The sequence below is a fragment of the Oryctolagus cuniculus genome, chromosome 9 (assembly GCF_051225735.1).
Source record: "Oryctolagus cuniculus isolate XC-2025 breed Fujian yellow rabbit chromosome 9, ASM5122573v1, whole genome shotgun sequence".
NCBI classification, from domain to species: Eukaryota; Metazoa; Chordata; class Mammalia; order Lagomorpha; family Leporidae; genus Oryctolagus; species Oryctolagus cuniculus.
The window spans coordinates 13,431,700-13,456,939 of NC_142875.1; the positions used below are offsets into that span (position 1 = coordinate 13,431,700).

General features: G+C 47.0%; 1 pseudogene; it reads right to left on the bottom strand.

Annotated features, from left to right (window-relative positions):
* Positions 1-23,506: 23,506 nt before the first annotated feature.
* LOC103349134 (mitotic checkpoint serine/threonine-protein kinase BUB1 beta pseudogene) lies at positions 23,507-24,918 on the bottom strand (annotated as a pseudogene).
* Positions 24,919-25,240: the final 322 nt, after the last annotated feature.

The following is a 25,240-nucleotide window of genomic DNA, read 5'->3' on the forward strand; positions in this document are numbered from 1 at the left end:
AGAATGAGGGAGGATTTGCACTCCATGTACTCTGAGTCAGCTTTAGCTTACTTGTGATGCCTAATGCTGTGAAAATGCCAGGTGAATAGCTGTTAGACTGTATTGCTTGGGGGTGTAATGACAAGGAAAAGTGTCTGTACATGTTCAGTACAGATGCATTTCTTTTCAAGTAGTTTCAATTTGCAGTTGGTTGAATCTGTAGACGCAGAACCTACAGATACAGATGGGCTGGCTCTACTTCATCTCACTTCAAATACTACAGTGTGTCAGGAAATAAAACAGACTCCGTGAGAGAACAACCAGGGACCATGCAGAATGACGGAGAACAGAGTCGGGCCTTCATTTCTACTGTTGTTACTTGCAGCTGCTGTGAACCATGTCCACTAATGCTGTACACTAAATGTGCTGTCAATAGATCCGTGAAAAAGGTAACACTTAAAACGGGCTTTCCAATATGTCCTTCAGATTGCCTTACATCCCCAGAGGAAACCATTCCATATCATTGTTTTGTCTTTTGCTTTTCTCTCTTTCAGTAAGACTTCCCTCACCCTGTGCGTCCATGCCCAGTGTGTTGCACAGAGGTGTTACGTATCCATGTGGAATTTTGCAGTTTCCAAAGTCTATTTAAGGAACAGCCTTCTTCCCTGCCTCCCAGACCACGGCCCTACGGGCATGTACAAACCAGCCTGATTTTCTGTTTTTGATTCACCGGGCCAAGTTGCTACACTGACTTAATTCGTCAGCTAAAGGCCCGTGAATTCAGGAAAAACTAGTCAAAATGATTTATATTGGACTCAGACACGGAGAAGGGCCCGTGTGTCCCTTGTTATTGTGTAGAGAGTGCTGAAGCCCCATAGAAGAGACCAGAAGCAGGCACGGGGTGAGTCCATGCATGGCAGGTCTCATGCAAGCTCTCTTGGCCTCCAAGTTCATTACCTAGGAACACACGGAACGTGGTAATGACTGCTTCAGACACGCCAAACGCTCAGTCTGACTCAACATCTCGCTTTGATGGCAAGAACCTCAGCAGACAATGAATGAACAAGATCTGAACGTGCACCTCATCGTGAACCCGGGCATGTGGAAGCGTGTTTCCAAATCAGGTCAAAGACCGGCTGCCCGGGAAGTCTTTCCCCTCTGTTTGGGGCATCAGGCCCAAAGCTCAGAGTTTACCTCGCTTCCCCTCATCTTGTTCACTTTCCTCTCTGCTGCCACATTCAATACACTAGCCAGGCTTCTTGGCTGTCTCTATCCACTGACCTACCACGTGTCACCAAGCCCATTAGCATCCTACTAGCCGAGCCAGCTCTCCCTCCCGCCCCCAGAACTGCACCGGTCTCCTCTCCTACCTCACTACCACAGTTACTCATCCCCTCCAACCAAAAGAACTAAATGTGTTTGCAAAACAAAAAAGACTATAACCAAACCATCGACACATGTCAAATCAGGAAAAGCATCACAGACACACATGCCCAAGGTCAGATGCCTTAATACAGAAAGAGCTAATGCAGACAATTAAGAAAAGATATTTAGGCAGAAATATTCAAGTAGCAAATTATTTTGAACAATTTACCGTAAAAGAGATCAATAGAATACATATAAAAAAGTAAGAGAACTATAAATTCAAAGTTTTATGAGATGCAGCCAACATTTAGAAGATTAGAAGAATTCAGAAAGCTTAATTATGCCCTCGTGGTGAAGGCGGGGCCTGGACATATTGTTGATGGGAGGGAAATGTGGTCCATCCTTTTTGGAGGGCAATTTAAAAACTGCCAATCACATTTTTAAAAAAGGAATTATTTTATTTATTTAAAAGTCAGAGTTACACAGAGAGAGTAGGAGAGGCAGAGAGAGAGTGATAGGTCTTCCATCTGCTGGTTTACTCTCAAATTGTCCTCAATGGCCAGTGCTGTGCCTATCTGAAGCCAGGAGCCAGGAGCTTCCTCCAGGTTTTCCCATGTGGGTGCAGGGGCCCAAGGACTTGGGCCACCTTCCATTGAGGCCATTGAGGCCATGTGGGGAGTGAGCCACTGGATGGAAGATCCATTGTCGCTCCCCCTCTTCGTGGAGGAACGACACTAAGCCCTGCCTAGGCTTCCTATCCGAGTCACGGCACCATTATGTCGCTCCCCGTCTTCGTGGAGGAACGACACAGGACCCTGTGCTGTTCTTTTGTCTGCTCGGCCCTTCCCGGGTTTGCTGCTGGTTCTTCCCGGGTTGGCTACCGACCCTTCCACCTCCGTGGAAGGGCGGTTCCCCCTGCCACATTCCCCACTTCCGCGGGGGAGCGGCACACCGCCGGCCGGCTCTCTCGGGGGCTGCACAGGTGTTCCTCAGGTGTTCCCCTTAGATGTTCCTGGTGCATGCCGTCTCTCTCCTCCTTTATAGTCCTCCTCCGCCAATCCTAACTCGGCTGCCCACACGCCGAGCACGCTGCTCTCCTCCAATCAGGAGCAGGATCAGCTCCTGGAGGTCATCACTCAAGTTGGCAAGAGGCAGCTGCGTAGAAGCTGTTTTCTCCTCTCCCAGCGCCATATTGTGGGAGAGCAGATGCATAGAATAAGTCTTAATTCCAGTAACTTAGTCTAGTCCGGGTTGCTCCCCACAATCCATCTCTTTCTCTTCCTCTATTTCTCCCTCTCCCTCTCTGTAACTCTTTCAAATAAATAAATAAGTTTAAAAAAAAAAAAAAAGAAACTGGCCAAATGCCCAAGGTAGAGGCTGGGCAGGTAAATTAGGGTTCACCCTTAGAGTGGAATATTATGCAATGGTAAAAAGAATAAAACAAGAATACTTGGTTTTTCATTTTTGCTTTTTTTACTGACAGTATTTTTTTAAAAAAAGATTTATCTATTTATTTGAAAGTCAGAGTTACACAGAGAGAGGATGGGGGGAGAGAGAGAGAGAGAGAGAGAAAGAGAAAGAGAAAGAGAAAGAGAGAAAGATAGGTCTTCCATGCCATGGTTCACTCCCCATTTGGCCGCAACGGCCGGAGCTACACTGATCCGAAGCCAGGAGCCAGGAGCCAGGAGCCAGGAGCTTCTTCCAGGTCTCCCACATGGGTGGAGTAGCCAAAGGACTTGGGCCATCCTCTACTTTCCCAGGCCATAGCAGAGAGCTGGATAGGAAGAGGAGCAGCCAGGACTCGAACTGGCGCCCATATGGGGTACCGGCGCTTCAGGCCAGGGCATTAACCCGCTGCACCACAGCGCCGGCCCCACTGGCATAGTATTTGTATACTTGAAGTTTAATAAGAAAATACATGTCATTAAAGATATACTGCCAAATTGTAAAAAGCAAGATGCAGGGGCTGGCATTGTAGCATGGTTGGTAAAGCCACTGACTGCGAAGCCAGCTTCCCATATGAGTGCCAGTTCATGTCCTGGCTGCTCCACTTCAGATCCAGCTTCTTGCTAAGGGCCTGGGAAAAGCAGCAGAAGATGGCCCAAGTGCTTGGGCCCCTGCACCCAAATGTGAGATCCAGTTGAAGCTCTGGGCTCCTGGCTTCAGCCTGGCCCAGCCCTGTCACAGCAGTTATCTAGGGATTGAAGCAGCGGATGGAAGATCTAGCTCTCTGTCTCCCCCTACCCCGTGACTCTGACTTTCAAATAAATTAAGAAAGAAATATTTTTAAAAAGTAAGATGCAGAGGAATATACATGATATGTTATCACACATAAAATGAGGGTGGAGAAGTGAACTGCACATTGCCTTGCACATACATACTCTATTTCTGGAAGGATACACAAAAAAGTGAGTAATAGTGGTTGCCTCTGGAAAGGTGCTCAAGAATTTGGGATAAAAGAGAAGAGATTTACTTTTTACTCTATTTATTTATTTATTTTCATTTTATTTGGAGAGAGAGCTCTTTCATGTGCTGGTTTACTCCCTAAATAACCATAACAGCTGGGGCTGGGCCATACTAAAGCCGGGGGCCTGAAACTCAACACTCGGGTCTCCTGTGTGGGTACAGGGAGCCAAGAACTTGAGCCATCACTAGCTGCCTCCCAGGGTGCACGTTAGCAGGAAGTTGGAATCAGGAGTGGCACTGGGACTCGAACCCAGGCACTCTGACATGACAGCCAAGCATGTTAATAGCATCTTAACTGCGCCAAACACGTCTATTATTATTTTAGTAATGTCTGAATTTGTATCATATTCAAGAATTATCCATGTTGACAAAACCAATAAAACAAAGAGAAAAGAGCTAATTATATTCTGTCATCTTAAAGGAAAATATTAGCAACACTTTTCTGGAAAAGTGTGAGATTTTACTCAAAGAGATAATTTTAAAAATTCACTCCTATTACTGTTTTCTTTGTCAGAACTATATGTATAAACTAACACTTGAGGCAAAATAATTGCTCACATTTAGTTTTACTCTGAGCAAACAGTGTGCAAGGTGCTTCCAAATCACAGTACTACCCTCATCTGTCCATCAGAGGTGAGGAGCGAAAGCTCAGAGAGTTTGCCTGACTTGCCCGAGTTCACACAGCTAGCGAGTGACAGAGCCTGGATGCAGTGCAAACATTCTGATGTCAGAGCCCACATTCGTGATCTCTGTACGGTTTATTTATTATGATTTTAATGACTCATAGAAAACAATACCTAGGGGTACATAGTTTCCAATTCAAAACAGGTGCTTATCAAATAATCTAATGTTAAGTATAGGAAATAAAAACACAAATGTGAATTCATAGGCCCTATAAATAAAGTCATAATATTGCTTCTGGTTTTATGGCCAATGATTGAGAAAAAAATTTATTTGAAAGGCAGAGTTACAGAGAGAGAGATTCTATCTGCTGGTTCACCCCACAAATGGCTGCTCCTGCGAGAGAACACACTTCTATTGTTTAAGGACCCCCCACCACCCACCCACCCCAGTCCTCTAAAACCCAGTTTGTGCTACCTTGTTATAGCAGCCTGGGAACCTAATGCAGAATGAACGTTGGTCTGGGAGCGAATTGTTAAGGAAGTGCTCAGTGGGGAAGCAGGCAAGGAAGTGGAAGAAACCCAACAGGGCTGTGAGCCAGGCCAGGTGTCCCACAGCTGGTCCCTGCCAGGACTCCGGGACGTAGGCCTCAGAGTGACAGCCTGGGGTGAGAGGGCTGGCTTTGCTGCCCCAGTGCTCCTGTAGTCACAGGTTCTAGACCATCTCTGGGGTGTTCACCTGCAGGCAAGTGGGCTCAAGTAACTAGAAGGTGGTTGGCCGGAAAAGAGCTCTAAATTTCCCAGTGCTACTGGAATCTACCCAGTGGACATAGGGAAGAACCTGCGTGCATTCCACCTCTCTGGACTCGTACCCTCCAGAGTAAATCTCCTGCATACCTTGGAGTCAGTCGCCCTGGAGGACCGGAGCAGCGTTCAGTTCACATCCCCTACCCCTAAGACTAGGGCTATTTTGATATCATGAGCCCCAGCATCACTCGGGCTCTTCAAGCAGGACCCGAGGGAGTGTCCATCCATATCACACAGTCCTAGAGCCATCACAGTTGGTGCCACAGGGCCTGGCATCACTCAGGTTTGCCAGTAGAAAAGGGAGCAGCCACCTCTGTCACCCTCAGCACCAAGAACAAGGCCCTGCCCATCACATCCACCAGGGAGACTAAAGTCTCTGGGACCAAAGATACACACCCAGGAAAACCTTTATTCACCTCAAAGCCACTTCTGTCCCTAAGAACTGCCGCAGATTAGTCCACTGTGTCCCTTACAGACACAGCTGAGACTGATTAAAACAAAAGAAATCACTCAGAGACCACACCCCTGGGCTCACCTAGAACCAGAGCCAAAGCTGCAAGCTGAGCGCTATCCTGCATTCCAGCCAAACCATAAACTCTTCTACAATAAAACCCGCTCCATAAAGGAGGAGGGACAAATGTACCAGGTGGGCAGATGTCAGTGCAGGGACACAGGAGACAGGAAGGAGCAAGGTCGCATGGTGTCTCCAGAAGAACACAGTATCCCTCCAGAATTATATCCTGAATGGAGGAAAATCTATTAAATGACAGATAATGAATTCAAAATAATGATTTTTAAGGAAACTCAACAAGATGCAAGAGAATACAGAGAGACAGACTAAGGAAATGGTGGAATTAATATGAATGAAAATATTACTAAGGAGATAGAACTCATCAAGAAGAACCAAATAGAAACTTTGGAGATGAAATTTTCAATCAGTGACATAAAAAATACTTTTGAGAGTTTTAGCAACAGAATAGACCAAGTGGAGGAAACAAACAACAATTTTGAAAAAGGATTAAAAAGAACGAAGAAAGTCTATGCGAAATATGGGATACCATTAAACGATCAAATATCCATATTATAGGTATTCCCGAAGGAAATGGAAAGAAAAAAAGATGTTGAGAACCTGCTAAATGAAATAATAATTAAAAATTTCCCAAGTCTTTAAAGAAATGTGGACCTCTGGATACAAGAAGCTCAAAGAACTCCAAGTGGCCCTAACCAAAAAAGTCCAAGCGGACTTAACCAATATGCCTTCTCCAAGGCATATTGTCATCAATTTGTCAAAAGTTAAAGAAAGAGAATCCTAAAGACAGAGAAAAGCATCAAGTTACATATAAAGGAAAATCAATTAGATCAACAACAGACTTCCCAGTGGAAACTCTCAGGCCTGAAGAGAGTGGAATTATATATTCAAAATCTTAAGAAGAAAAACACTTCTGGGACTGGCATTGTGGCATAGCAGCTGCCTGTGATACCAACATTCCACATGGGCACAGGCTTAAGACCCAGCTGCTCCACTTCCAATCCAGCCACCTGCTAATGCACCTGGGAAAGCAGCAGAAGATGGCCCAAGTGATTGGGCCCCTGAACCAACATGGGGAACCCAGAAGAAGCTCCTGGCTTCAGCCTGGAAGAGCCCTGGTTGTTGTGGATAGTTGGGGAGTGAACCAGCAGATGGAAGACCTCTCTCTGTCTCTGTCTCTCTCTAAAAAACAAGCAAGCAAGCAAGCAAAAAAAAAAAAAAAAAAAAAAAAAAACAACCAAAATCATGATTCCCCCTATATGCTACTTACAAGAAACTCACTTCAGAAAGATACACACCGACTGAAAGTGAAGGGTTGGAAAAAGATAGACCTCACAAATGGAGACCCAAAGTGAGCAGGCATAGCTATCCTGGTATCAGTTAAAACAGACTTTAAATCAAAAACTGTAAGAAGAGATAAAAAGGACATTATATTTTGATAAGAGGTTCAATTCAACAAGAAGACGTAACAACCATAAATATATATATATGCACCTAAGACCACCCAGATATATACAGAAAATATTACTAGATCTAAAGGGAGAGATAGACTCCAGTACACTAATAGTGGGTGACTTCAACACCCCACTCTCAGCAATAGATACATCATCCAGACAGAAAATCAATAGATACATCAGAGTTGAAACATACTATTGAACAAAGGGATCTAACAGACATTTACAGGACATTTCACTCAACAGCCACAGAATACACACTCTTCTCATCAACACATGGAACCTTTTCTAGACTAGACCACATATTGTGCCACAAATCAAGTCTCAGCAAATTCTGAAATACTGAAATCATACCATGTTTCTTTTTTTTTTTTTTTTATTTTTGATAGGCAGAGTGGACAGTGAGAGAGAGAGACAGAGAGAGAAAGGTCTTCCTTTGCCGTTGGTTCACCCTCCAATGGCCGCCGCTGCAGCCGGCGCACCGCGCTGATCTGATGGCAGGAGCCAGGAGCCAGGTGCTTTTCCTGGTCTCCCATGGGGTGCAGGGCCCAAGCACCTGGGCCATCCTCCACTGCACTCCCTGGCCATAGCAGAGAGCTGGCCTGGAAGAGGGGCAACCGGGACAGAATCCGGCGCCCCGACCGGGACTAGAACCCGGTGTGCCGGCGCCGCAAGGTGGAGGATTAGCCTAGTGAGCCACGGCGCCGGCTCATACCATGTTTCTTTTCAGACCATACAGCAATAAAACTAGAAATCAACAACAAGAACAATAGAACACTCATAAATACTTGGAAATTCAACAACATGCTACCAAATGATCAATGGGTCATTGAAGAAATTAAAAAGGAAATCAAATACTTTCTTAAAATCAATGAAAATGAAAACAACATTTCAAACCTGTGGGACACAGTCAAAGCAGTATTAAGAAAGAATACTAAGTGTTTATATTAAAAAAAAAAAAAAGAGAAATGCCTCCCTCAAATTAAAGAGCTAATGATGTATCCTGATGAATTAAAAAAAGAATAAATCAAATCCCAAGTCAGCAGGAAGTGAGAAATAATACGGATCAGAGCAGAAATAAATGGCATTGGAACAAAAAAAGATAGAAAAGATCAACAAAAAGTTGATTTACTGAGAAGATAAACAAAATAGATAAGCCTCTAGCCAGACTAACAAAGGAAAAAGAGAAAAATTCAAATAAATAAAATTATAGATGAAAAAGGAGACATTACAACTGACACCATTGGGGGAAAAAAAAAAACACCACGACATTGGCTTCTGGACCAGTCCCCCAGCCAAGCACAGCAGAGAAAGCTTGAGGTGAAGGCTCCCGTGCTTATCCCAGAGTGAGCCAGGGCAGGCTGGGGCCAGGTGTCACACACACGGGGACAGCAGTTCAGAAGGCCAATGCGTGGAGCCCAGCAGTTGTCACATCTACAGAGGCAGCCAAATCTGGGTAAGCCCTGAAGGTGAGCCGAATAAGGAGACAAGGAGACTGCAGAAGAGGGGCCAGCGTGCCCCCCAGGGTGCTCTGAGCAGGGTGCCCTTATCACATGTCTGGCCAACACTGGAGAAGCTTTGAGTGCTGTGGGTGCTCCTCACGACCAGGCAGGCTCCTGTGTGCCTTGTATCTGCAATACCTGGCAGTGCCCAGCATACGAAAGAGCTCAGGAACTATTGTGGCTGAACAGCAAAGGAGCGGACAACGGAAGGAGTGAATGCAAGTTCTGTTCGCAGGTGCGCAAGCAGTTTTCCCTGTGGCAGACTCCGGAGACTTTTGGGGCCTCCTGATGATGTGTTCATGTCTCTCTCTCTATATATATTTTTTTCTTTTTAAGATGGCTGATTTTGGGGCTGGCGCCGTGGCTCACTTGGTTAATCCTCCGCCTGAGGCGCTGGCATCCCATATGGGCACTGGGTTCTAATCCCGGTTGCTCCTCTTCCAGTCCAGCTCTCTGCTGTGGCCTGGGAAGGCAGTGGAGGATGGCCCAAGTGGTTGGGCCCTGCACCCGTATGGGAGACCAGGAAGAAGCTCCTAGTTCCTGGCTTCGGATCAGTGCAGTGCTGGCCGTAGTGGCCATTTGGGGAGTGAACCAACGGAAGGAAGACCTTTCTCTCTGTCTCTCTCTCTCTCTCTCTCTCTCTCTCTCACTGTCTATAACTCTACCTGTCAGAAAAAAATTAAAAAAAGATTGACTGATTTTGGGGCTGGTGCTGTGATGTAGCGGGTTAAGCCCCCGCCTAAAGTGCCAGCATTCCATATGTGTTCCAGTTCGAGTCCCAGCTGCTCCACCTCCAATCCAGCTCTCTGCTATGGCCTGGGAAAGCAGTAGAGGATGGCCCAGGTCCTTGGGCCCCTGCACCTGTGTGGGAGGCCCGGAAGAAGCTCCTGGCTTCTGGCTTCGGATCGGCACAGCTCCGGCCGTTGCAGCCAATTGGGGAGTGAACTAGCAGATGGAAGACCCCTCTCTCTCTCTCTGCCTCTCCTTCTGTGTGTAACTCTGACTTTCAAATTAAAAAAAAAAAATGTTTTGACAGGCAGAGTGATGGGGTGGGTGAGGTGGGGAAAGACTCAGAGAGGAGTTGGGAAGGGGAGAGACAGAAAGAGAGAAAGAGGGTCGGTGCTGTGGCATATTAGAATAGTAGGCCAGGTCTCCCCTGTGGCATTGGCATCCCATATAGATGCTGGTTCAAGTCCCGGCTGCTCCTCTTCCTACCCAGCTCTCTGCTGTGGCCTGGGAAAGCAGCAGAAGATGGCCCAAGTCCGTGGGCCCCTGCACCCACGTGGGAGACCAGGAAGAAGCTCCTGGCTCCTGGCTTTATATTGGCTCAGCTATGGCTGTTGGCAGTGAATCAACAGACAGAAGACTTTTCTCTCTGTCCCTCGCTCTCTCTTTGTCTGTAACTATATGGCTCAAGTAAATAAATAAGATCTGGAAAGGGAGAGGAAGGGAAAGGAAGAAGAGGGGAAGAGGGGGGAGGGAAGAAGAGGGAAGGGAGAGATCTTCCACCCCCTGATTCACTCCCTAAATGGCCACAAAGGCTGGGGATGCTTCAGAGCAAAACCAGGAGCCTGGAGCTTCATATGGGTCTCCCACGTGGGTGCAGGGGCCCAAACACGTGGACCATCTTCTGCTGCCTTCCCAGCACATTAGCAAGGAGGTGGATCAGAAGCGTAGCAGCCACAACTCAAACGAGTCATAGGGGATGCTGGTGTCGCAAGCAGCAGCTTAGCCTGCTGCACCGCAATGCCGACCTAATGCAGTCACGTCTTTCACCTACGTGTGCCTTTTTTCTGTGTCTGTGTTGAGCTTATTTGCGGACTTTGCACCCTGCTCCAGGTGGCTTTGTGACTTCATCATCCCTCCGGTAATGCAGCTTTGCAGACACAGGCGTGTTGAGATGTGTAGCAATCTGACAAGGTCTCCCTTCCCCACTTGGCACTCACCCCGGCAACATAATGTGCGATAAAGCCCAGTGGCTTGGGCTTCCCCTGTCAGCTGCTTCACATTCGTTCCTGAACCTCTGGACACCTGCTTGGCTTGCAGGTGCCCTCCAGGGGTTTCTGTTTGTCCTGCAGCTTCCAGAACACAGCACTGACACCTGACCATTTTCATTCATTCATTAATTTTTTTCATTTATTACAAATTTAGGAACTCAGGTTTGATGGAAGTTGAGAAGTTTCCTATTGTTGTGTAGCACGTGACCACAGACTGAGCTACTGGAAATAACATGGATTCATTTTCTCATAGCTTCTGTGGTCCAAAGTCTGGACACAGTCAGCTGAGGACTTGCTTAAAGTCTCACCAGGCTCAAATCCAGGTGTTGGCCACGGCTGCAGGCCCGGCAGAGACTTGACTGGGAAAAGATCCACTTTGGAGTTCCCTCAAGTCACTGAGAGACTCCTACTCCCCTAGGATAGAGGTCCTTGCTTTCTCACTGGCTGTTGGCCGGGCACTGCACTGGCTGTTAAGTCAGACACTAGCAGTCTCTGGACACTAGTCTACTCCATGTGCCCTCTCCCAACATGGCAGCTTCCTTCTTCTAGACCAGCGATAGAGACAGAGTCTTCCTAGGATGTGCTAGCTCAACAGAGACACTATATTCATTTGGAAAAAAAATATATATGAGCATACAAATCACAGAGTGATATCCTGTCACCTTTGACATACTGTATGTGTTAGAAGGGACTCACAGGGGATGGCGCTGTGGTGCAGTAGGTTAAAGCCCCAGCCTGCAGGGCCGGCATCCCAAATGGTCACCAGTTCAAGTCCCAGATGCTCCACTTTTGATCCCGCTCTCTGCTATGGCCTGGCAAAGCAGTGGAAGATGGCCCAAGTGCTTGGCTTCTTGTACCCATGTGGGAGACCTAGAAGAAGCTCCTGGCTTCTGGTTTCTGATCAGCTCAGCTCTGGCTTCTGCAATCATTTGAGGAGTGAACCAGTGGATAGAAGACCTCTCTCTCTCTCTGGTTCTACCTCTCTCTGTAACTGTCTTTCAAATAAACAAAATAAATCTTAAAAAAAAAAAAGGACACACAGATCCTGGTCACACTCATGTGGAGCGCCCCAGAAAGGTCATAAACATGAGTGTCACCTCATAGTCTACCGGCCACAAAGTCCACAGGTAGAAAGTCTGGAATGCCAAAAGAAAGTGTGGACGTTGTTCTGTAGTGAGTGAAGCTACTTTTGAGCAGTGGAGAGCCATGATGGAGGATGGACGGCGCCACTGTGCGGGAAGTCAAGTGAAGGTGGGAGGAGAGAGAGGGGTCCAGCAGAGAGGGTGGAGGGTCTGACCAGGGCTGGCGAGGCGGAAGGAAGGTGTGGATAGGAGCTGCTGCAGCTGTGCAAGCAAAGGCACTCATCAGGAGCGAATGATCCAGACTTGAGGCCCAAGCGCCTGTGTGGGGGACAAGACTACGGAGGGTCAGAGCTTTCTAACTCCCGTCAACAAAACAGGGAACACACTCTGGGGCAGGGGGAGAAGTGGCTCCTGGGCATTTTCATCTGAAGAAACCTGAGCGATGGCCACCTGGGGATGCTGAGCGAGAGTTCAGAAGCAGGGCTGTGCGCTAAGGTTAGAAAGTCATGCGCTGGCCCTGCCCGCTGGGGACAGTCAGCGCTGACAAGGGTCTGGTAAGCGAGTACAATGTGCTCTGTCTCCTCTTCTCCCCCTACAACCTCCCCAGTGAATTTCTTTTTTTTTTCCTTTTTTTCTTTTTTTGGACAGGCAGAGTGGACAGTGAGAGAGAGAGACAGAGAGAAAGGTCTTCCTTTTTGCCGTTGGTTCACCCTCCAATGGCCGCCGTGGCCGGCGCGTTGTGGCCGGCGCACTGCGCCGATCCGATGGCAGGAGCCAGGTGCTTATCCTGGTCTCCCATGGGGTGCAGGGCCCAAGGACTTGGGGCCATCCTCCACTGCACTCCCTGGCCACAGCAGAGAGCTGGCCTGGAAGAGGGGCAACCGGGACAGAATCCGGTGCCCCGACCGGGACTAGAACCCGATGTGCCGGCGCTGCAAGGTGGAGGATTAGCCTAGTGAGCCGCAGTGCTGGCCCCAGTGAATTTCTAAGTTGGTTCACATCTGCACGACTGAATTCCCTGTTGTTCCCAGGGCTGATTTTTCCCTCTTCCTTACTCAGATGTCCACGTCAGTGCTTTGGTTATGAGGCCAAAGGTACACACTGCCAAGAAACAAAACGAAACAATCAATACACTTACTTGCTCTTTCCTTGTATTGGACACACCTCCCTCTCCCCATAGTCTGGAAGAGTTCCCCTGTGTTTGGGCTGCTGATGGGCTGGCCTCCTATGGGGCTGTGACTTTCACTCTGACTTTGCCAGCTCTAGACCTGGTTTCTGTGAAGGTGGTAGAGGAAGTGATGGGGGGATGGGCGCCACACTCCAAGCTTCCTCTGGCCTGAGTCAGGAGACCAAAGTTGTTAATGAACTTGATAAGATAAAACTGAGGGCCGGCGCCATGGCTCAGTAGGCTAATCCTCCGCCTTACGGCGCCAGCACACCGGGTTCTAGTCCCAGTCAGGGCGCCGGATTCTGTCCCGGTTGCCCCTCTTCCAGGCCAGCTCTCTGCTGTGGCCCGGGAGTGCAGTGGAGGATGGCCCAAGTGCCTGGGCCCTGCACCAGCATGGGAGACCAGGAGAAGCACCTGGCTTCTGGCTTCGGATCAGCGCAGTGCGCCAGCCACAGTGAGCCGGCCATGGCGGCAATTGGAGGGTGAACCAACGGCCAAGGAAGACCTTTCTCTCTGTCTCTCTCTTTCACTGTCCACTCTGCCTGTCAAAAAAAAAAAAAAAAAAAAAAAAAAAAAGATAAAACTGAGCACTGGCCAAAAGTACCTGCACAGTTTCTTGGTGTTTTTTTTTTTTTTTTTTTTTTTGGTATGTTATAGTTTAACCAAACTTGTTTCAGCTTCCTTTGAAAATGTTATAGAAAATAAGTCAACAAAAGTTGATTTTTCTGAACTATATTATGTCCATCCATAACTTAAGTTCATGTCCTGCTCCTCCTACTGAGGCTTTAATGAGCAATGATAATCAAATCTGTAAAGATTTGTTTTTTAAATGATGGATATTGGCCACCCCCTTCCTAGGGGTCAGCTTTAGTTTTCAATCTAATGATTTATCGATTTAGGTATCTGCTATTTTGGCCCTTAAGGAACTTGTTGGTGACTCACTTCTCTACAGCACTATTCTTTTAAGGCACTGAAGTGCAAATCAGGACAGTTACATAATAAAATGATGATCTGATAACAGGCACAATGGACATCAGCCATGAAATATGCATTCAAAGTTCAGATAACAAGAAAAAGAGAGCATAGACTGAAGAAAATAGAACAGAGCTGAGGGGACCTGTAGGACTACAACAAAAGATCTAGTATTCCAATCACTGGAGTCCCCGACCTTTGGCCTTTTGGGAGTCAGGGCACCAGTGGGACCTGGAGAGCACATCCGACTGCTCTGGAAGACTTCAGAGATGCAGTCATTGCACCATCTGTCTGAATCCATCCCACAAGACCCAGGTCTCAGCTGGACTTCTGATGAAGTGGTAGCCAGCTTGCTCTGTGTCTCTTGTAATTGTTCTCCTATTGGTTCTGTTAACAGCGCTGACTAATGCATGTGGAAGGTGTAGTTCATGGATCCTCAAAGGCCAAACCTTCTCCAGGAAGGCTTCTATGCTCTTGTCCTAGTGTTCCCTGTGTCACCGCTCTGGCCCAGCAGGGGCCAGGTCTCTCCATCAGAGCCCAAGTCTTCCTGCTCTCTGGGGTTATCTGCACAGGAAGGGGAGCAGAGGACAGAGATATTTAAGATTCTATTTTGGTCATGATTTTTTAAAAATAAACTTTATTTTCTAGGACAGCTTTAGATTCATAGCAAAACTGAGCAGAATTTACAGAGATTTCCCATATACCCTCTGTGGCCACACACTCACAGCCTCCCCCATTATCAACCAAAGTGGTACATTTGTGCCAACTGATGAACCTATACGATTAGCAAGTCATTACCCAAAGCTCATTGCTTGCATTAGGACTTACTCTTGGTTATGAAAATTTATTCTATGGGTTTGAACAAATGTGCAAGGACAAGTGCCCACCATTAGGGTACCACACCATTAGTGGTTTCACTGCCCTAACCCTTCGCCTCCACCTTACACTACCCACCCCCCCACCCCTCCCCCCCCAATCCTTGGCAACAACTGATCTTTCTATTGCTGCCATAGTTCTGTCTTTTCCAGAGTGCAGCATAGTTGGAATCAGACAATGGCTAGCCTTTCCAGATTTGCTTCTTTCACTTGGTAGCATGCATTCAAGCTTCCTCCATGTCTTTTCATGGCTTGATCGCTCTTCTTAGTACAGACTGCTGTTCCGTTGTGTGGACGCACCACAGTTTATTTATCATTCACCTACTGAAGGGCAGGTTTTGGAATTATGAATAAAGCTGCTATAAACAGCCATGTGCAGGGTTTTGTGTGGACGTAATTTATAACTGCCTTGGGTAAATATCACGTAGTACAACTGCTGGATCATATGATAAGAATGTTTAGACAGTGTGTTTAGTTTTCTAAGGAACCACCAAACTGCCTTCCAGAGTCACTGTGCCAGTCTGCGTTTCCACCAGCAAGGAGTAAGCCTTCTTTTTGTGTCCCATCTTGGTCAGCATTTGGTGTTCTAAGTTCCCCAGGATTCTTTTTGAGCCTAATTTTATAAGAAAGAGTTTGGTTACCATCCCAGAATTTTATTATACTCTAACTTGATAACTTTGCATTTTATATCTTTACCCAAGAAATTAATAAAAACAGAGAAATAGTTAAGAACAAAGAATACATCCTAGGAGCAACCTCCTTAGGATTAATTTTTTTTCATTTAATCCCTCATTTTCCTAATATCTCATTTTTCTCTTAAAATTATTTATTTATTTGAAAGGCAAAGTTACAAAGATAAGGAGAGATAGAGATCTTCCATCTGCTAGTTCACTCCCCAAATGACCTCAATGGCTGGGACAGACCAGGCTGAAGCCAGGAGCCTGGTACACCATCTGGGTCTCCTGAATGGGTGCAGGGGCTCAAGCACTTGGGCCAGCCTCTGCTGCTTTCCCAGGTGCATTAGCAGGGAGCTGGACTGGAAGTGGAGGAGCCGGGACCCACACCGGCGCTCGTATCAGATGCCAGCTTGCAGGCGGTGGCTCAGCCCGCTACACCAAGACGTTGGCCCCACATCTCATTTTATAAAAGTGAGAAATTAACTTTACCTTTATTCTCATTCTGATTCAGGAAACTTGGTGACTCTCTCATCATGGGTCTCAATTTTAAAGTGAGGGGTAACTCTATCCCTTTTCTTCTTAGAAATGGATGTTTTCCTCCCTGGGGAGGAATTTCCTGCCTCTGTACCTGCCCCTTCATCTCCAAATGGGCTAACACGCTCCACTACAAGTTCAGAAAACAGTTTAAGCTTCCCTGGGGTGGGCGTTGTGGGGCAACAGGTTAAGTCTCCAGCTAGAACACCCACATCGCCTTTTGGAGTGCCTGGTTTGAATCGTGTCTACTCTGTGCTCTGATCCAGCTTCCTGCTAATGTGCCTGGGAGCAGCAGAGGATGTCCCAGATACCTGGGTTCCTACCACCCATGTGAGAGGTCCGGATGGAGTTCCGGCTCCTTCAGTCTAGCCCTAGCTGTTATGGGCATTTGGAAGAGTAAACCAGTGGACAGAAGTTCTCTCTCCCACTCTCTGTGTCACTTAACTTTTCTTTTTTCTTTAATTTTTTTTATTAGACAGGCAGAGTTAGAGAGAGAGAGAGAGAGAGAGAGAAAGGTCTTCCTTCCATTAGTTCACTCCCCAAATGGCTGCTATGGCCGGCACGTCGCGGCCAGCGCGCTGTGCCGATCTGAAGCCAGGAGCCAGGTGCTTCCTCCTGGTCTCCCATGGGGTGCAGGGCCCAAGCACTTGGGCCATCCTCCACTGCACTCCCGGGCCACAGCAGAGAGCTGGAATGGAAGAGGGGCAGCCGGGACTAGAACCTGGCACCCATATGGGATGTTGGTGCCACAGGTGGAGGATTAACCAAGTGAGTACGGCGCCAGCCCCTACTTTTCAAATAAATAAATAAATAAATCTTAAAACAAAACAAAACGGAAACCAATTTCAACTTTCCATCCTCAGCTTTGGGGCCAATCTTGCTCTTTGCTGAATTCAGTAGATGGAACAAGTCTTTGCCAACCACGTTGCTGACTCTTCTTGGTTCTGGTTCTGGTTGTCTGAGGTCCTTGCTTTCATCGAATGCTAAGTTCCAACCGCTCTTGACTCTAAACTTACTTTTGTAGCCTGACAAGAAGGGTCCCTGTAGCCAGTCCCAGGGCTGCCCGACATGATTGCGTGTCTCTTTGGATCACCACATATTACTTCCTTCCTGTTGTCACACCTCAGCTGGCCTGACGCCCACACACTACTTTTTTTTTTTTTCTCTAGATTTCCAAAGTGCTAGGCCTCTCAGTCATGGTCTTGTCAGCTGCCTGCCTGGGGGCCCGCTTCCTTCCAGGTCTCCCCTGACATCATGAGCGTGTCCAGACCCCAGGCTCTGCCCCGTCTTGGGCCATCCTGTCCCTTCGGCTCCATCCACAGGCTGCTCTGACAGAAGGCTGTGGAGTTCCCAGCAGGGCACCTCCTTGGAGACGGCAACCTCCTTGTGCATCCGCGCACCTGTATTACACGCTCCGCTAGCATGCCCCCCAAATCAGGTTTTGCTCAGCCACATCAAACACTTGGCTTCACATTCTCATTTTACTTCGACGATACATATGATCAAACCTCCTTTCACAGATGGCCCTTACATAGCTGCTTCACTGCTAGGCTTTGTTCTTTTACAAAAATACATCAGGAGGATCCGAGAGTCTGAGCCTGTGATGAAAACGCTGCCTTGGCCGAGCATGTGAGAGCAGTCGGGAACGTGTTCTTCCAGGGCTCCTCAGACAGCAGCCGTCCTCCTCAGCACGTCCCTTTTGTGACTCATTTCCTTCTAGCAACACAGAAACATGAACGCAGTGCCAACCAACCACAAAACAGTGTTAGGAGAACGCCGGTCACAGGGCCAATGCCGCTTTACTTCCTAGACGCTTCTGATCGAGTGCATTTGTAATAAAACACTCTAGGGTTCCAATAGCTGATATTATTTTTGGCTGTGCTGTGAACTATATAGAATGTGATGGAAAATCCCTCCGTGCACAGCAGCCTGGCCTGCAGCGCCCATAAAAGGAAATATGCTGGCTCGAGAAATCGAATGATTTCATAACCAACCTGTGCGAGCCCTGCTTCCCCCCTCACATCTGAGAGCACATTGGCTCAGAGGGGAGAGAATTCTCTCTCCCTCCACATGTTTTCATCTCAGGGCTCCTTTTCTCAGTCTCCTAGTTAGAAGGCTGTTTCTCTCTACCCCAGAAGATGATCGCTCCTGAAACATTCCTTTACGATCGTAGAGGATAACGTTTCTTCCAGAGCAGAAACTCCATCGGTAATACTGATAGAGGCTTCTGAGGACGAACTCATTTCTCTGTTGGGTGCCTGAAATGGGCTAGGCATAGACGCGAGTCTCGCACAACGGCAGACTCTGAGATAAGGATCCAAAGGCAAGGGGTTTATTTGAAAGAGGGTCCCAGAAAACACGATGGACATGAGGAAGGGAAGGGAAGGAACCCAGTGGAACAGAGCATTATCAAGCAGGTGACCCACCGTGGGCATGCAGAGCTCACTCTGTACCACTAGGGGATTCTGACACCGAATTAACTCAAGCAGGGGGCTCCGCTGCTGGGGTGTGAATCCACCACTTCACCATCCATCATTGGTTCAGGAGGCTTTCTGGACAAGGATGTACCTAGCACTTCTAGCCTCCCTACGCAAGCCCTCAGGGGTCAGCTATAAGTAGAAGTGAGTGCCCAGGGATTTGGGGGGTGGGAGCACTGACAGCATCTGTCACATGCAAGAAGACAGAAAGGATTTCTCTCCCATCCCTACTTCTGACCTGAAGGAGTAAAGAGGATACTCACTCCTCAAACCCGGTTGTGTCCAGGGTGATGAGGGTCGCAGATGAACAGGGAAAGACCTGGCGCTATGGAGGTGATGAGTCTGAGGGAATGGGTGCAAAATGGGAGTCAGCTAGTGGTGCAGAAGAGCTGGGCCATGACTTGTCATCGTCAGTTGCCACAGAATGGCATCATCAGGTATGACATGGAAATGCCAGCCTTCTGCAACTGTCTGGCCGAGGGACATGGCCATTCCTGGTGCAATCAGACTTTCCCAAATAGGCTGGAAGAAAGCAGGGGAGCTGCTCAAGGCTTCCAGGGCCTCCTCCCTGCCTGTGGAGCGCTAGCTGAAAAATAAGTGAGGGGAGCCAGGCAGGAGGCCGGCAGGACCGGCTGAAACCAGCATGCTGCAGGCACAATTACAGTGCTGTGCAGAGTTTTCCCAGACGGGGCACTGTTTAGGACACTGAGACTGCTAGCTGCGAGGGGCACCTGGTGTCCATCTGGTTGTGGGTTGTCCAGTTCTGTGACGAGGCAGGGCGGCCATGTAAAAAGGTGGAAAGTGCTGGGGGCGCTGCTGGGTGTTGGGGCGGCGGGGGGGAGGGAGGGCAGTGACTTTGCACGGTAACGCAGCACAGGATCTGGAGCTCCAGTTGCCTTGGTGGGACTCTCCCTCTTTATCCTCTATAACTTTTCCTTTGTCCCAGTGCTGGCCTTTGGAATTCCCTGATCAGTCTTAGGGATGTTTCTGTTAAGACAGCACCTGGCCCGTGACTCCCTTTTGGGTGGTGTGTGTGCTTTGTGAGGAATCGGGACGGTTATGACAAAAAGCTTGTGACCGATGTCCTCTCCCTGATTTTAGTTAGACCATTCTATTCCAGATGTTTCCAGGAAACTGACTCTGCCATGGACACAGTAGTGTCCGCAGAATTTTCCTGCCAGTCTCCCCACCCTTGACCTCCTACTTCCCATGCCAGGTTCACACGCCGGGCACTGGCTCCAACAGAAGTGCTGCTGCCTCCTCCTTTGGTCTGTGTGGCAGGCCCATTGCGGGGTTCCCTCCATTGTGATGTCCATTCTTCCTGCAGAGTTTGAAACGTTCTCAACGTACACTCGGGTTATCTCTCCTTTGACAGAAACACACTTGGCCACACCACGGGCCTATCGTATCGATAAAGACAGGCTTCACTTCCTTTCCTGCCATGTGAACTTAAAGGTATAAGCAACGTCCAGGCTGGAATTCTGTGTACTGGGTGACAAAGCACAGTAAGGAAGCACAAAGCTGCCACTGCATTCTACCCAGACCAAAAGGAAAACAAACAAAACAAGATCCCCCACCATCATTTTAGCCTAGACAGCATCTTCAAGAATGAGTAACAGGATGCACACATGTTGCCTTATGGGGCTTTGGCAAATGCCTATAAATGATACTATTACATTCTACTTAGGATTTGAAACATAGCTTCTTTTTCAAAGGAAAACAAGCCTTTTATTGTTTTCTTTGCTTTCTGGGACCCCTCAAATGTTGAAACACAGTTACAGACAGCAGTCAGCTTGATTAGCCCAGAAGATAAAGGGAATTGCAAAGTTTAACTGAAAGGGCTTGTGTCCCTAGAGTATTTCATGCTAGTTGCAATTTCCTGAGAAATTAAAACTGATGTGTTCTTGTAAGGCAGGCACCCATGCCAAAGGGGGAGAAACAAGCCACACCAGAGACAAAGAGTAGGAGCGAATATTCCACAAAGAAGCAGCTCACAGCGAGGGTGGAATTATTTTTCTTGCCCAACCAAGAGGAGTTGGAGGAAATAGGGATTTCTCAACATAGAGAATAATGGTATTTTTCCTTTTTTATACGCATGTGGTTGACCACAATTCTTGATCTTTTTTACAAGACTTTGAATAATGTCAGCTATCTCAATAATGAAGTTTTAATCATAGCTTCCATTAACAATACTATTTTAAAGCATAAATATTGATCATTTATACACACATGCACACATATTTTTTAAGATTATATATCTATAATCTCGTTTTGAGGTTATTTACTGGTATAAGAGTCAGATAGATAAACAGAGACAGAGATAGAAAAAGAGACAGAGATGTAGAGATGGATATAGAAAGGAAGAGAGAATCCATCCACTGATTCATTCTCCAAATGCCCACAGTTGCTGCTGATGCTAATCTGGGGCCAGCGCCAGAATCCTGGAATACAATTCAGGTCTCCTATCTGTGTGGCAGGAACCCAGTTATTGGGTCATCATTGCCGCCTCCTTGCATTAGCAGGAAGCTGGAATCAGGAGAAGGAGCCAGGAATTGAAATCAAGTGAGATGTGGGTGTCTAAGCCATTAGACTAGACATCCTATAGCTATATATCTATTCTGACAAAATGTTTTCTTTCTCTGAATATTACTTCCCCTGAATCTGACTATATGTGTATTTAATGTAATATTTCCTTTACATGTGAGTATTCCATTTTTCTCATTTTCCATCAGGAACTCCATTTCCACTAATTCTCATTCTGCTAAAAAAAGGAACCATTTAAAAAATTAGGTTAAGAGTATTATTTCCTTTTCATTTTAATCCTCAATAATTTACATAAAAGCAGGTTATGCCCTACTTCTAGAAAACAGCTAAGCTAAAGAATCCATGCAAAGAAGCTATCATTAAAAAAACATTCTCCATTTTCTAAAATATTGAAAAGAGTAAAGTTGAAATCATCTACACACATGATTTTGTTTCTTTGAGAGTAGAGAAATATGGACTTTTGAGGAAACCTAAAGTCTAGGGTTTTAAATGACAAACACAAAGGAAAAATAAGTTCTTCAGAAAAAAAATAATACAGTAAACTATGGCAGTTTTATAAAAAAAAGTCAAAGAGAATATGAAACATTTTTTGATAACAGTCCTTTAATGCATATACAGTCATAATAAAAATTTCCAAATTAAGTAGGTCCAATTTTTTTAAACTTACTTTCTGAATTTTCATTGATAGGTAGCAGAGAAAGAGGCTAGAAATCTCATCAAACCGTTCTTGCTATTTAAGTTTTCTCATTCTTTTCGGGTAAGGTAAGATTTTTATTTAACCTTCACAACACTGCCAGATAAATTTTATTAGAGCAGAAGCTGAGACTGTGGTTTTTGGGACTGAAGCCTGGCATGGAACCATCCCGGAGGTTACGGGAATGGTCGTTACCTGTTAACCCCTTGAATGCCGCCTCCCAGACATTACTTTCCTAATTCTCCCAAAGATTCCTTTAAGGCTGGTATTGTTATCCCTATTTTACAGGCAAGGAAGGTGAGTCTTAGAGAGACTAAACAATTTGCTGTTAGTGGAGCTAGGATTCCAGCCAATGTCTACGCACTCTATTTCAGATTAAACAAGCTGATAGAGAGATAAGGGTGGAGAGAAGAAGGAAGAAATAGGGCTAAAAATGGGACTTTTCCCCAGAGGTGTGAGTGAGTGGATTTGGGAGTTAAACTTTGAAGTAGTCATTGGGGTGTGAATTAGAGTAAACCTTAGGTTAGGATTCATTCTGGGACTGACTTTGGAGTTAGGGTTTTATCAAGTGTTTCAGGGTCAGAATGGCCTCTGTGTGGAAGTTACATTAAGTACTGGGAAGGGATTGGAACAAACTTCCCTAACGATGAGAGCCAGCTGGGCAGTTGCTCCAATTACAAATTCTTCTTTCTTCTCAGACCTGCTGATTCCTGCTTCCCAGGGGCAGCTCTGCCGTTCCCAGTGTAACCCACTTGAGTCTGGTCATCAGAAAGCAGTGAAGTCCTGGGCACTGCACACAACTCTGGCTTCTCATTGGCATCATCTGGAGAGGTCTTTATAAGTACTGAAGTGTGGACCTATCCTTTGAAAAACTCAGAATTATGTGGCTTGGAGACTACCAACGCTAGGTCATAAGTGAGCTTTCTGGAGCTCTGGGAACACTCATGGAGTCCTGGGCTGCCCTGTGAGAAGTCTGACTACCCCAAGACTACCATGCCCAGGAGAACACAGGAAGTTCATGAAATTGCATGAAGAATGAGATGCCTGGCCAGCCCCCATAGCACTTCTCAACAGGATGAGTGGCAAAAGATCAAAATCCACCTTTAATCTGCCAAGACACATCGTTTAAAACATACCAAGTTGACACCTGATCTATAACATAAAGGGAAATAAAAGGAAAGCAATTGATAATACAATAATAGTATCATGGTAGTTTTATGCCTAGACAAAGCAAATGTACTGGGCATACAGAAGAAGGCATGAGTATTTGAAATCACTGGAGAATGCAAAGCTGGAAGTACAGGCACAGTCAAGTTCTGGCTCTTCCATTCTTCATTCCAGCTTCCTGCTAACGGATACCCAGGCAGGCAGCAGATGATGGCTCAAGTACTTGGGTCCCTACCACCCATATAGAAGACCTAGGCTGAGATCTGGGCTCCTGGTTTTGGCTTGCCCTGGTCCAGCCCTGGCTGTTGCCTGCATTTGGAAAGTGAATCAGTGAGTGGAAGATCTCTCTCTGTCTGTTTCTGTCTCTCTTGAAAATAAACAAATCTAAAACAAAATTTTAAGGGAGTAAATGGTTGCAGGTGAATTGAGAAAAAGGACCAGGATTTACACTACCACAAAACTAGAGGGAGTTTCCCAGTTTGTCCCCCCAGTCACGATTCCCCAGACATGGACTCAGGGTAGTCCTAATCTCGGAAGTGGGCCCCAGTTATGGAGAGAGGAGCCCCAGGAAAAGCTCTCTCGTTCTGGCTGTAACAACTGGACAGGCGGTTGCTGACACCAGCAGAGGCTGGTGTGAAGGCCCAGCTTGCTCTTCTCCTCTCTCCTGACTCCACATGCTCAGGCACTCTCAGTCACAGCAGCCGTGGGAGCCTTCAGTTGGCTACAACTTTGGGGGCAGGGGCCACTTCTTGTTTATTTAGAGGGGCTGTGATTCCCAAGAGGGGATCAACTGCCACTGCTTTTGTCTCTCTTTGTCCGTCCACGGTTTGGTCCTGGACACGGGAACTGTTCGGAGAAGTGTGCAAAAAATTGGAATAACTAGTGCCCCATCTTTCTAGATGGAGCAAATAAATAAATAAATAAATAAAAACAAAAACGAACTTGCATGGAACGAGAATGTACCAAGGCCACAGTAGAAAAGGAGTAGTCTGGATTTCTTTTAGCTTCTTCTCCATCTCTTCGATCTGTTTCTGCATCTCGGCTCTTTTTTCTACACTGGTCAAGAGCTCAGCTTCCCTTCGCTCTTTTAGTTTTTTCCGGAAAACTTCAGCCTGGACTTCTTCAAAGGAGAACTCCCCAACTCCCGCATAAGTCTTCTCCGTACAGTACGTCATCTTCTCTTTCTTCTCTCCGGACTCTTGCTGATGACTTTGAACCCTTTGCAGGGGGTCTCCTTCTTCCTTTCCAGGCTTTCTGGTGCTTAGAACACTGTTTGTAAGGGGTTCAGTTCTACATGGGGTCATAACAGGTTGTTGTGCCGTCTCTTCCACACATGGAGTAAAACCGGGATGCACGGGGGGCCCAGCTGTCACAAAGCTGTATTCTCATGAGGCTTGTTTTGCAAGGGCCTGCTTGCAGCTCATTTTCTTTGGCCCTGGCCACAGGGCGTGCTGTCCCTGGCTGGACTGCAGGCTTAGACAACTCTGCTAGAGAAGCCTCACCTGTGTTTTCATCAAAAACAGTAATTCTACAATGACTTTGCATATGTTGAGGGACTGGATTTTGCAGTCCTCTGTTCTGGCTTGGAGCCTTGAGGGCACCTCCGGCACGGCTGACTGGTGCTCTTGCCATCTTTTCTTTTTCCCTTTGCTCTTCAGCTCTGCCAGTGTGCTTCGCTGTGATACAGAAGCTCCAAAAACTTCCTCCTCGCCCTCCTTCTCAAGTGCCAGCAGAGTCTGTCGAGACACCCGAGCTTGGAATTGTCGGTGCTGGGACTGTAGTCTTTCCAGTGGCTCAGCCCTGCGCCGAATTCCTTCCTGAAATATCATATCCGCTTTCTTAAAGTTTTCTCAAGCTTCATACTCTTCAGCCCATGAGATACAGAACTGAGCAAGTGAAATGCCAATCTCTTGGCTGTGCAAATAGCTGTACATATCCAAAGGCTCATTGCATAAGTGCCCCAATTTAAGCCAGAGACTGAGAAATTTGGGATCACTATAATACCGTTTTTTATTTATTTATTTATTTATTTTTGACAGGCAGAGTGGACAGTGAGAGAGAGAGACAGAGAGAAAGGTCTTCCTTTGCCGTTGGTTCACCCTCCAATGGCCGCCGCGGTTGGCGTGCTGCGGCCGGCACACCGCGCTGATCCGATGGCAGGAGCCAGGAGCCAGGTGCTTTTCCTGGTCTCCCATGGGGTGCAGGGCACCTGGGCCATCCTCCACTGCACTCCCTGGCCACAGCAGAGAGCTGGCCTGGAAGAGGGGCAACCGGGACAGAATCCGGCGCCCCGACCGGGACTAGAACCCGGTGTGCCGGCGCCGCAAGGTG